This window comes from Pan troglodytes, chromosome 1 (genome assembly GCF_028858775.2).
Source record: "Pan troglodytes isolate AG18354 chromosome 1, NHGRI_mPanTro3-v2.0_pri, whole genome shotgun sequence".
Taxonomy (NCBI): Eukaryota; Metazoa; Chordata; class Mammalia; order Primates; family Hominidae; genus Pan; species Pan troglodytes.
Genome location: NC_072398.2, coordinates 90,449,840 through 90,462,342, shown reverse-complemented (window position 1 = coordinate 90,462,342; position 12,503 = coordinate 90,449,840). Strand labels below are relative to the sequence as shown.

At 37.0% G+C, this 12,503-nt stretch overlaps 1 pseudogene; it reads right to left on the bottom strand.

Moving 5' to 3' along the window:
- Positions 1–2,036: 2,036 nt before the first annotated feature.
- On the bottom strand, positions 2,037–2,984 carry LOC469534 (olfactory receptor 6K3-like; annotated as a pseudogene).
- Between the last annotated feature and the right edge of the window lie 9,519 nt (positions 2,985–12,503).

Genomic DNA, 12,503 nt, shown 5'->3' with positions numbered 1-12,503 from the left:
CTATTGATATTTCCATTATTATCTGCTTATTTTCTCCCCACACCTCTAGCTGGCCTCCTGGTCATTAGGATTCCGCTGGCAGTTGCCCTGTGTCCCTGCTATTTTCTCCGCAGGAGCTGAGCGAAACACCTTTTCTCGAGACAATTTACTCAGCTCTTAAAAATGCTAGTGTAGTTTTGTGGGAGGAAGGCAGGGACGTTTATCTCAAACGATAAAATGTGTTTGTGAACTTTCTGAGTATAAGCTCCAAAGCAGAGAAGAAGAAACGGAGCAACACTCCAGAGCAAACATGAAATGAGAACAAAGATGTTGAGATATAAAACGGCACAGCATTTTAACATAACATAACGTAGCATAACGTAACCATAACGTGGAACGTTTTTAATAGCAGTGACATTAATTTTTAAAAATTTACCAAAATATAACTATATATCTTTGTATAATTTGTATATTTATGTTTTTGGTCCTAAGCCTATATATTATATATCTATTTAATCTTCAAGGACCCAAGAGCATTTGCTCTGAAATCTGCAAAACGATGTGAAAATTAATCCATAAAGAATTCATAATAACAGCATTATACAAACGTCACAAGTTCTGTGACTCTATGTTCCGCATAATCATTGTGATATATCAGAGGACAATTTATGGAGGGGTAAAGGTCTCTGGGCTGAATGTTAAGGAGCCAGGTTTCTTTTCCAAGCCCAAATCACTTCACCGGTGTGCACCTTGTTAATCTTTTTAAAGTGAAAAAAAACTGACCTAAGGGTATTGTGAATATTAAATGAAATATTTCATAATGGAAACACTTAGAAAGTAATAAATATGATTTACTTAATTATAAAGTAATAAATATGATTATTGTTTAGGCCAGTATTCTCTTTTGATTTGGAGAAAACTCCAAATCAAAACTCCACTACTTGGAGTTACAAAGTGAAGAAAATATTCCATTATAATCTGTGAATGATAGAAACATAGGTAAACCTATAGCAGATATCCCCTGTCAGATCAAACATTAGTCCTTACATTAGAAAATTAGAAAGTATAGCAAATCAACAGCATAAATCAAAACACGTACGGTGGGTTTATGTGCAGATTTGTTACACGGGGATTTTGCGTGAAGCTGAGGTTTGGAGTACGGATCTCGTCACTCAGGTAGTGAGCATATTACCTGATAGGTAGTTGTTTTACCCACCCCTCCACAACCTCTGATAGTCCATAGTGTCTATTGTTTCCATATTTATGTCCATGTAACCTCTATGTTTAGCTCCCACTTATAAATGAGAACTAAAAAATAAAAGAGATGATAAAAGACATTCATAACATATTGTGAAACACAAGCAAGGATGTCAGCAGATTACTCATCAAAAACAATGCAAGTGAGAACAAAGCAGACCAACATCTTTAACTCATGGAAAAAAAGAAAAAAAAATCTTATATTTTGGACTTCTATATCCAGAAAAAAACATCTTATAAAATGAGGACAAAATAAAATACTTGCTCAGATTTACAAAGCATTGTTGAAACTTACAAAAACAAAAAGGATTAATCATCCACAGACCCACAGTGTGAGAAAAGTTGAAGGAAGCTTCTCAGGTAGAAGGAAAATGACACCAGATGAATACAGATTTTCACAAAGAAATGTGGAGTGCAGGAAAAGAGAACAATGTAGACACATGTATAAGAAGGTTTTACAATCATTTAAATATCTTTAAAACTTAACGTACTTATTTTGTTTTTGTTTTTACAGCTTAACTTACTTTTCAAGCAAAAGTAATAACATATATAAATCATACTTATAGCCTTAGAAAAACAAGACCTATAAATTAAAATGATAGACACAAAACTTAGTACTGTTGTTATTCATATTAAAAATCATTAAAGAGATACTTCACTTTGAAAATACATGCCAAAATGTCTTTAAATAATTTCGTTAAAAAAGAAAAAGTGCATGGTAATTTAAAAAAACTGATTTGTTAGCATTTTAAACTTAAGGAGATGATGAGATTTCTTTGAGGAGGTGTGTGTGAACTCCATTAGCTCCCAGAGGCATTGAACATCTTTTGAGAACAGAGGATTTTCTTGGTGGCGTTTTTCATATCTTTGTTCCTCAGACTATAGATTACTGGGTTGAAAAGTAGGGCAAGGACAGCAAACATCAGTGCAATGGCCTTGTCCAGTAATGGTGGGAATGTGACAGAGAAGCGCAGATACATGAGTGACACACTGCCAAAAAACAGCAAGAAAATAGCAATGTGGGCTGCACATGTGGAGAAAGCCTTTTGACGGCTCTCACCAGAGGGAATCCTCAGGATCACCGTGATGATTCTTAAATAGAAAAGGGTGATGACAGAGACAGAGGTCGGAATGGAAACAGCATGGATCACATCTTCAACCAGAATTATGTACGTATCTGTGCAGGCCAACTGCAGCACAGGTTCAAAGTCACAAAAGAGTTGATGAATTTGGTTGGCGCCACAGAATGGAAGAGTGGAAATGCACACAATCTCTGGCAGTAACATGAGGAAGCCAAAAATGCAAGAGCCAGTGGAGAGCTGGATGCACAGTCAAGGGGACATAGTGATTGCATAGCGAAGGGGGTTGCAGATGGCTACACACCTGTCAATGGCCATCACTGTGAGGACTAGGGCTTCTGTGACCCCGAGTGAGTGGAAGAAGTACATCTGCAGGAGGCAACCTATGAAAGAGATGGTTTTCTGTTCACTGAGAAGGTTGGAGAGCATCTTGGGGATAGTCACGGTGGTGTACCAAATCTCCAGGAAGGAGAAGACACTGATAAAACTGTACATAGGATTATGGAGATGGGGGTCTGGTCGGACAGCAAAGAAAATCATGAAATTTCCAACAAGAATGAATATGTAAATAAAGAGCATAGGAATGAAGAATAAGAGGCTGCCATTCTTAGATTGAGGAAAATCAGAGAAATAAAACTCAGTCACCATTGTCTGATTCTCTGGATCCATATTTTCAGCGGTTTCACTTGTTGGCTCATAAAACACAGTCAGCATTCTAAGTACATGCAAAGAACAAATAAAAACTTTCTTTTCAAGCAGCTAAACAGCCTTGAAATTAGGCTGGTTAAATAAAATATACTATGTGAGTCATTTTGCAACATATAAAGTTATCCTGTCAAATTTAGTAATTATAATAACTTATGTTGTCAATTATTCTGTTGGATAAGCTAACAGTATTGCTAGTTACACATATAAATTGGTACAAACTCCCCTGAATGGCAATTTGGCAATTTATATTGAGAGTTTAAGACTGTTTAGAGCCTGCCTTTCACTATGTAGTCTAGGGGAAATATTTCAGATATTAAAAAAGAAATATATGACAATATTAGCTAGAACATTTATTATAACAGTAAATTAGAAACAATTTAAGTAAGTAGACATTTTCATCTTTTTGAGATGAAGTGTTGGGGACACAGAAGAATGGGTCATGACAAAATGATACCCTCTGTGGATAAGAATAAACTCATTTTTAAGTGCGCATGTTTAAAACTAAAGTATGATTAGCAGCTTCCCTTAGTCTGACTCATTATTAACAATTGAATGAAAAGAAAAAATCCAAACATTCCACCAAATATTATTTACTTTAAGACACAAGAGGCTAATCTCATGTGACATATATGGGTATACAAATTAATCTAATCTACACTCTAAAGGGGGTGTATTAGGGTTCTCTAGAGGGACAGAACTAATAGGAGATATATATATAGTTAAAGGGAAGCTTATTAAATATTAACTCACACTATTACAAGGTCCCACAATAGGCTGTCTGCAAGCTGAGAAGCAAGCAAAGCCAGTTCGAGTCCCAAAACTGAAGAACTTGGAGTCTGATGTTTGAGGGCAGGAAGGGTCCAGCAAAGGAGAAAGATGTAGGCTAGGAGCCCAGGTTAGTCTAGTCTTCTCATGTTTTTCTGCCTACTTTATATTCTAGGCACGTTGGCAGCTGATTAGATGGTGCCAACCCAGATTAAGGGTGAGTCTGCCTTTCCCAGCACGCTGACTCAAAAGTTAATCTCCTTTGGCAACATCCTCACAGACACACCCAGGATCAATACTTTGCATCCTTCAATCCAATCAAGTTGACACTCAGTATTAACTATCACAGGGAGTTAGTTAATAGTTGAAGTGCGCTAATCTAGAAATTACATTCTAGGTGTAATTTGCAACATTTGAAATACTTTAATCAATAGTCTACCTCAAGAGGCAGATTTGACAAGGGCTTCAAATATTCTTATCTGTATCCACACTGTAGAGTTTATTAAATAATGTAAAGCAGGTTTTGTCAACTTCAGCATTATTGACATTTTGAAACAGACAATTCATTGCTCAGAGAGAAGGCAAGGCTGTTCGTGCATTATAGAATGTCTAGCAGCCGCCCCTGGTCTCACCTATAAGGTGTCAGTAGCATAGACCCCTCCCTCGTCATGACTACCAAAATCATCCTAGAAATCGCCAAATGTCCCTGCAGGGAAGAAGTAGAAGAAAATTTGTGCCAGTTAAGAACCACTGGCATACAGAAATTTTTTTTAATGAATAACCAGGTGATCAAGATACGTTGATTGGCTGAAAGTATACCTAACCTCTGGCTTGCAGGGCTATAAAACAGGATGAGCTAGGCAGCCTATAGAGCTTGGAGAGGTGCAATAGGCACATGATCCATTCATTCCTGTGTTCCCTCCTTAAAAGGGTATTGATCACCTAATCTCACTAGAAAGTTAGCTTTTCTACTGCAGAGAATTTTATTACATTTTATCTTTGATAGAAAACTTCATTTATTATACTAACCAGAAAGCATAAGGAAAAAGAGTTGAGACTTCCATGAGCTTCCAAGAAAAGGCCTAATAGTAGTATGTTTTTGCCTGTTTGCTAATAAATGTTTGTTTGCATGGCAGAATTCTGACTCTTCACTTGGTACTGAGGTGAAGATGGGACCCCTAAATGGAGAAAGCTACTGATATCTACCAAAAAAGTCAGACAACTCTGAACTGCCAATGGATACAATAAATAGATAAAATTATTTGGAAACCATAATACCGGAGGCTATACACAAATAAGAACCCAGCTTGGCATATGGCAACCACAATTTTTTTTCTCTTGCTTTTTATACATACAGCAAAATAGTAAGTCTATGTTGAAACAGGAAAATATGAGGTGAAAATTCCCTTGTTTTTCTTTAAGAAAACTTTTACATAAAAAATGGAGGCTCATAAAAAATAATTTATACTCTAGCAATTTTTACCTTAATTACTCTTATCTGGGCTTATTGTTTCCAGACTTGTCTTACTACATCTCACTTTCACATAGCTACTGAAATAATCTTTCCTAAATGCAAAGCTGTCAATCCTCTGTCTGAAAACCTTATACTGGCTCTCTGTAGGGTTTCCAAATCAAACCTGAGCCTTTAAGCAGAACAGATAATATGGCTGTATATGAGATTTTAAAATTATTTTGTCATCCCAATATCTTATGACTGTATTATCCCCAACAGGCTTTCCTAGTATGATAGAAAATGATACCCGTATAATTGTTCTGTGTTCTGCTTACAGAGGCAGTAGGGAGACAAACAGGGAAAGAAGCATTAAGCTCTATGTCCAGTACAGTTTGGAATTAGAAAATTGAAATCTGGAAATTTTTGTTAAAAAGGTAGGTCTTTAGGAACTTGAGTCTTTAAGAAGGAAAGAGGATGCCTATAGGAAGGCAATTTGATATAGAGTCTTGGGAGCAAAGTTATACCTAATAGGACTCTCCTATTTTCTGTAGGAATGGATACCCCAGAATCTCAACCAGAAGCTCCACTAGTCCTGACATTCCTTTATTCTTAAGAGCCTGTCCTGATGCCACTAAATACAATACAAACCTAGATTAGAATTTAGCTCAGAAAATAGTAGAGTTGTGAAAGAGTCATAGAGCTAGTGGGCCAGACACAATTTGATAGATTTAGTCCAGGTGTTTGTTATCTTACGGCAATCTCTAATTGTAGGACAAACATTCACCAAAGCCCTCCATCCCTAAGTTATGGTCCTTTCCTCTACCTCATGTGTTGTCACAATCTCAACAAAATTTCCACAAGTCCTTCTTTAAAGTCCAATAGGAAATAATATGGTTCTGTGAAAATTGTCCCCCAATATCTAGTAAACAAAGTCATTCACTCATATCTCAAAGTAGAAAGTCCACCCATCAGTCCATAGCTACCTCTTCCAGAAACCAACAGAGCCACCTCCTCTTTTCCAAATGTCTCCATCTTCATTGCTCTGCAGCCCAATAAGTAGGAAGGTTGTAACCACAGCCACAACTCTAGGCATCACAGGGAATTGCTAAGTGGGAGAAAGGCTTTCTTCTAAAGGGCTCTTTCCTGGGGGGCTTAGGGAAAAGCAACTCTATGCCCCATGAGACTAATTAGGAAAACACTTGCTGACACCCTCCCCTTTCATGAGGTCAACACACCTATGGGAAGCTAGGTTTTTCAGTCAGGCTAGAAATCAGATGAAAAGAGTACTTGGCTTTCCATTCTGTCCGAGGGGTAAAAGAATAGTTTAAATTACAAAATCTGCTGAGAAAGGGAAAGGATAAGGAACAAAAGGAATGAAACTAACGCAATGTGGTTCAAAGGCAGGAGAATTTTCTCTACTCTTTGGAGCAGTTTAGTGATCACACAGCACAACCCTGAAGTGTATTGCAGAAGATTCAGCCAGCTGCCATCCAGCACAGCTTAGTAGAATTTCTTCAGAAGGATCCAGGGATCACAGGGCCATTTGCAGTAGTGGCAGTAATGAGGGGGCTCTCATGAGATTTCATGGGTTTCAGGGGTTCCAGCAGCAGATATCCCAAGTGTATGAAGTCAGGAAAGGATTGAAGGGCAACCTTTCCTGCTACATGAAAGCTGTATTGATGAGCACACATGAGCTAGACCTTGGACAGACCTGAGGGGAAAAAAAAAAGGGCCCTCATATAGAGGACAGGAAATAGAAGCAGAAGGATACTTTTCTAATTCTTTTTTTCCTACTTTTTAAAAACTGAAATTGGACTTAATATTAACCTCCAGGTGGGTAAAGGCAGAAGAAATAGACATATACAACACATAAGATTTTTTTTCTTCTATCACAAAAAGAGATATAAAACAATCACGAAGTGTTAAATGTTTAGTGGAATAGTAGCAGTGGATATAGAAATGCAACAGAATTTGAAAGCATATTTGAAATTAGAAAAAAAAACTTATGAGACACAGGCATATATGGTGCGAAAAATGAGTCAGAGCAGAGGTGACTTTCAACTCTGAATGATTAGATTTTTAATAGGCGATTTTTAAGGCAGACCCTTGAGTGGAGGCAGGGGGACTGATTGAGGCCATGAGTTCGAGGCTGCGGTGCACTGTGATCGCCCCTGTAAGCAGCCACTGCACTTCAACTGGAGCAATAGAGTGAGATTCTGTCTCTAAAAAATAAAAATAAAAAACAATAACAATAAATAAAGACAGTCCCTCAATAAGCATTTGATTAAGGAATATGTAGCTAAATAAACGAATAATTAAATGAATCGGTGAATAGCTAAAGAATCAGATAGTGACTCAAAGATAGCCTAATTTGTCGCCACACTGATGTTTACCTTTTTGACCCTGATTTTATCCAGTCTTACCATTTAAGATAAATTCCTCCTCTTACGCTTTGAACCTATTTATCTCATCTCATGCAGAGACTCTGTTCCTTCAGTTGTCTCACTTACCTATATATCCTCCAAATTTTCCTCTTTTTAGTCTGCTTATATAGCTTATGAATATGCTCAAACATATTAAAGTATATACTCTTTCTCATTTTCATTGTTGCTCTAAGTCTACCATACTTCCATTCTTCTTCCCGATCTTATTTTCCTAAAAGCATAGTTTACTCTTTTATCAGTATTTCTGTCTCCACCTTTTCACTTCTTGTTCACATGAACCTATAACCCCACTTAAGAGATAGAATATTATGAATAACTTTGAAGACCACTACACTTTCCTCCCCAATCCAGTTCTTTATTTCCATATTACATATTACCATTCACCTGAATTTTGTGTTTATTATTCTATTTAGCACATGTATGCATACTCAAAAACAATATACTGTTTAGTTCTGTTTTACTCTATGTAAATAGAATTGTATTTTAGGCATTACTTTATAATTTGCTTATTCACTCAACATATTTTTTGAGAATCATTCACGTCAATGTATCTAGCTGCAACTTTAAAAGAAAATCCTTGCTGTCTTGTATAAATGTAGCACAATTTAATCATTCATTAGCCTTCAACGTTTCGTATTCTGGAATATTTGCATCTTCAACTTCACTAGATGCTGCCAAATTGTTTTTCAGAATCTGTCTACCACCAACAATAAATGCATTTTTATTGTTGCACATCTTTTCTAATGTTCTGGGTGGTCATATTTTTGCTACTCGGTTGTTGTGTAAACAATATGCTATTGCTTTGATTTGCAGTTGAATGTTGTGTGTGTGTATGTGTGAGTGTGTGTGTGTGTGTACTCCTCATTTGGTTGTTTATCTTTTTCTTATTACTTTGTAGAAGCTTTTTATATATTCTAAATAAAAATAATCAGTTATAAACGTTATTACAAATACAGACTCCTAGTGTATATCGTGTTGTTTTACTTTTTAATGATGTTATTTGATGAAACGAACTATTAAATAGTTTTATTCATCGGTCTTTAAATTTATGGTTTATATTTATATGGAATTGAAAAATTTTAACTGAAGTTCCAATACAATTGATTAAACAATGCACCTTTTTCCACAGACCTGTTGTGCTGGCTATGTTCATCTTTTCCCCAGTGATCTGCTATACCTACTCTCACGTATGTTAAAATCCCATATTATATTAGTCTATTTCTTTGCTTCCATTGGCTGTTTACTCCCACTGGTATTTTATTACAAATATTGCTTCATAATAACTTTTACTAAATAGACAAGTGCCACCATTTTAATCTCCTCCTTTGAAATGTCTTCTTCTTGGCCCTCATTCTTACATATCTCACTCCTCTCTACTCAAAATGAGATTTTGATTGAAATTGGGTTGAAATTATTGACTTGTAGATGATTGGCATGCTTATGTAACTGAGACATTCTATTCATTCATACAGCATATGGATCAATTTATTTATGTTTTTGATGTAGTCCAATACAGTTTTATAAAGTGCTATGTTTAGATGTAATATATCTTTTACAGTTTTTTATTTTTGTTGATACTTCAAATGGCATTTTTATTACACTGTCAACTGTTACTGACATATAATAATGCAATGTTAAATATATCCATTTGTATCTATGCACTTGCTGAACTTTGTGTTATAATTTGTCTTTATTTTCATTTGGAAATTTTATATCATCTTTAATTTCATTCTTCTTTATGGTCTTAATGCTGTGTGTTTCTTTTTCTTATTTTCAAAGTTTTACTTTTTATGATGGACACTCATTTTTAAATATATCTCTCTTTATATAGGTATATATACCTATATATAATATATATAATATATATACCTATATATATAATATATATGATATATATACCTATGTATATAATTTTTAATGGAGATAATGATATATATTATATAATATATTTAAATTTTTAGATGCTGAGTGTTACCAATAATAATAGAAAAATCATGCTGCTGTAAAGACACACGCACACGTATGTTTAGTGCAGCACTATTCACAATAGCAAAGACTTGGAACCAAGCCAAATGTCCAACAATGATAGACTGGATTAAGAAAATGTGGCATATATACACCATGGAATACTATGCAGCCATAAAAAAATGATGACGTTGTGCACATGTACCCTAAAACTTAAAGTATAATAATAAAAAAAGAAAAAGCTAGTCGATTTCCCTATTTCACCCAGTGATTGTTTCTTTGTTCCTGTAATTCCCTCATTTGATTTCTGCAATACATCATTGCCTTGATTCTCTCTTAGTTTCCTGAACTCTTCAGGATAAGACAATAAGATAGACCTAGGTTCAAATTCTTACTCTGCCACCTGCTTAGCTACCTGACTACAGAGAAGATACATAGTCATTAAACTTTAGTTTTCTCATCTGTTAAGTGGAAATAATAATGACTAATTTACAGAACTATGAAAGGATAAAATGAGATGAAATATAAAAATGCCCTAGCATATTTTGTCACATATTTAATAAATGAAAGTTATTTACTATTAATACTATTTTTCTCTCACCTACCAACTGTAATCCTCCAGTTTCTTCTCATATTCCCTAAATTCTTTTTCAATTATCTAGTGCATTCTCATAGTTCAATTATAATCTCTACTTAAATAACAGACATCTGTGTCCACAGATGTGTCCAAGAAGAGACTTGTCGTCTCTTCTGAAATCCAATTCTTCATCATTAATGGCAAATAGACATTTCTACTTAAAAGTTCTCTCACATTTTCAAGATAAAATATCTATAACTCATCTTCTTATAGTTGCCCCTACAAGCTTTTGCTTTAGCTGGTCCTATATCTGTCGATAGTGCCATCTAACAGACTAACTCAACCTTATGAATCTGTTACCTTTAGTGTTCCTTTTACCATTATAGCACAAATATAATCAGGTGTCGAGTCCTATTGATTCTTTATTCACAATTACTCCCATCTCTTCTGTCCTTTAATTCCATTATTACAGTTCTATTTTAGGCCTTTACTCCAGATTATTGCAGAATAGGCTCTGATGTCTGATAGGTACTCAATAAATGTGAGTTGAATAAATAATACTTCCTACTTCCATAATTTCTCTACTTAAATGCATTCTACATATCATCAATGCAATTTTGTGCATTAATTCCAACTCAAAAATTATCTCATAACTTTCCGTTATGTGAAAAATATGCTTTCAAAATCCCAATGTCTGACATTCAAAGACCTCCACACTCTGCCAAACCCTACCTTCCAGTTCTGTCTCTTCCCTATTACATTCCACATGCCATATGATTGAAGCCAGGCATATGTGCTAAATAATCTATAAACATGGATCTTGTATTATCACCTCAAAATCCTAGTTGATCGTCTTCTATTAAACCTACACTACCTGAGTTTAGGTAAGTCTTAGGGCTATGCATTAAAGGTTAAAATATAAATTAATATTGATAGATAATCATCAAATTTCTTAGAATCTAGACTTATAACTAGATAATTTTAACAACAGATGTAGGCACTAGATGCTTTACAAGCACAAAAAAGGGACTCCCTGGCCGGGGATGGTGGCTCATGTCTGTAATCCCAGCACTTTGGGAGGCCGAGGCAGGCAGATCACCTGAGGTCAGGAGTTCAAGACCAGCCTGGACAATGTGATAAAACCCCGTCTTTACTAAAAATACAAAAATTAGCTGGGCACTGTAAGTTCCCGCTCTGGTCTGAGGCACTGGTACCCCAGCCCCCAGTTTTCAGGCCTCCCTGGCTTGAATGTGGGACCTTACCAGGGACCTGCCCCCTTCTGCCCAGGAATCTGTCTGCTTCTGTTGCCATTCATGGCCCCCAGGCTGTAGGTGTGAAGGGGGGTCTGAATGCCAGCTCTGAGATGCCCTCTGTGCCCCCTGGGCTTCCCTCCTATGCTTCTTGGTGCCCAAAGTCTGGAGAGGGACAAGGCATCAAGGGGCTGGTGTATCAGCACTGCTTGTAGCATGTGCATACCTGGACAGACTACAATAGGACCAGGTCTCAGCCCTTACTTTGCTCCTAGATCGGAGTGGACGTTGACAGCAGGGAGAAGCCAGGCAGCAGGAGCAGGCACTTTCAAACCTGCAAGAGAAGGGGGACCTTCCCAGGACCCCAGGAGCGCAGAGGTGCCTGGGTCCGCAGCCGTGGTTTGGGTGGCTACACTTGCATGGAGGAGTGGGAGGCCATGATCCACAGTCATGACTTAGGTGACTGTAGCCCGAACCTCCTGGACGGGGCTTCTGCCAGCTCCATGGAGCAGGTGGCCCAGATCTACAGCCTGGGTTTTGGTGGCTGCAGCTGCGCCTGGAGGATGGGGCTCTCACCTGCTCCTTGGCCCCAAGAGCACAAGGGTGCCTGGGTCTGCAACAGTGGCTTGCAGCGACACCTGGGGTGCTCCCACCCCAACTCGGAAGGCGCAGGGCTCCCCCTTGTCCCTGGTTCCTGCCCCGGCCACACTGCTACCGTCAATACTGGCAATATATTCCTAAGTCAGGGAATATATACTTGAGACTAATCAGTAGAGATATAATTGAAAGGTAATGCTAGTGTTTAACTAGATTTGAATTCAGAGGATTAAGTTTCAGTTTCTTCCATGCCTTGTATTGCCTGTGTGTACTGGAGAAAGCTTTCGGCTTCTCTGAGCCTCCACATCTGCAAAATGGGAATCACTGTAGTCTTGCTTACCTTATACAAAGAGGTTTTTTTAATGTGATGAAAAGCAGATCACATAAATCTTAACCATGTTAACTATTTTTTTCAGCATACAAATAAGT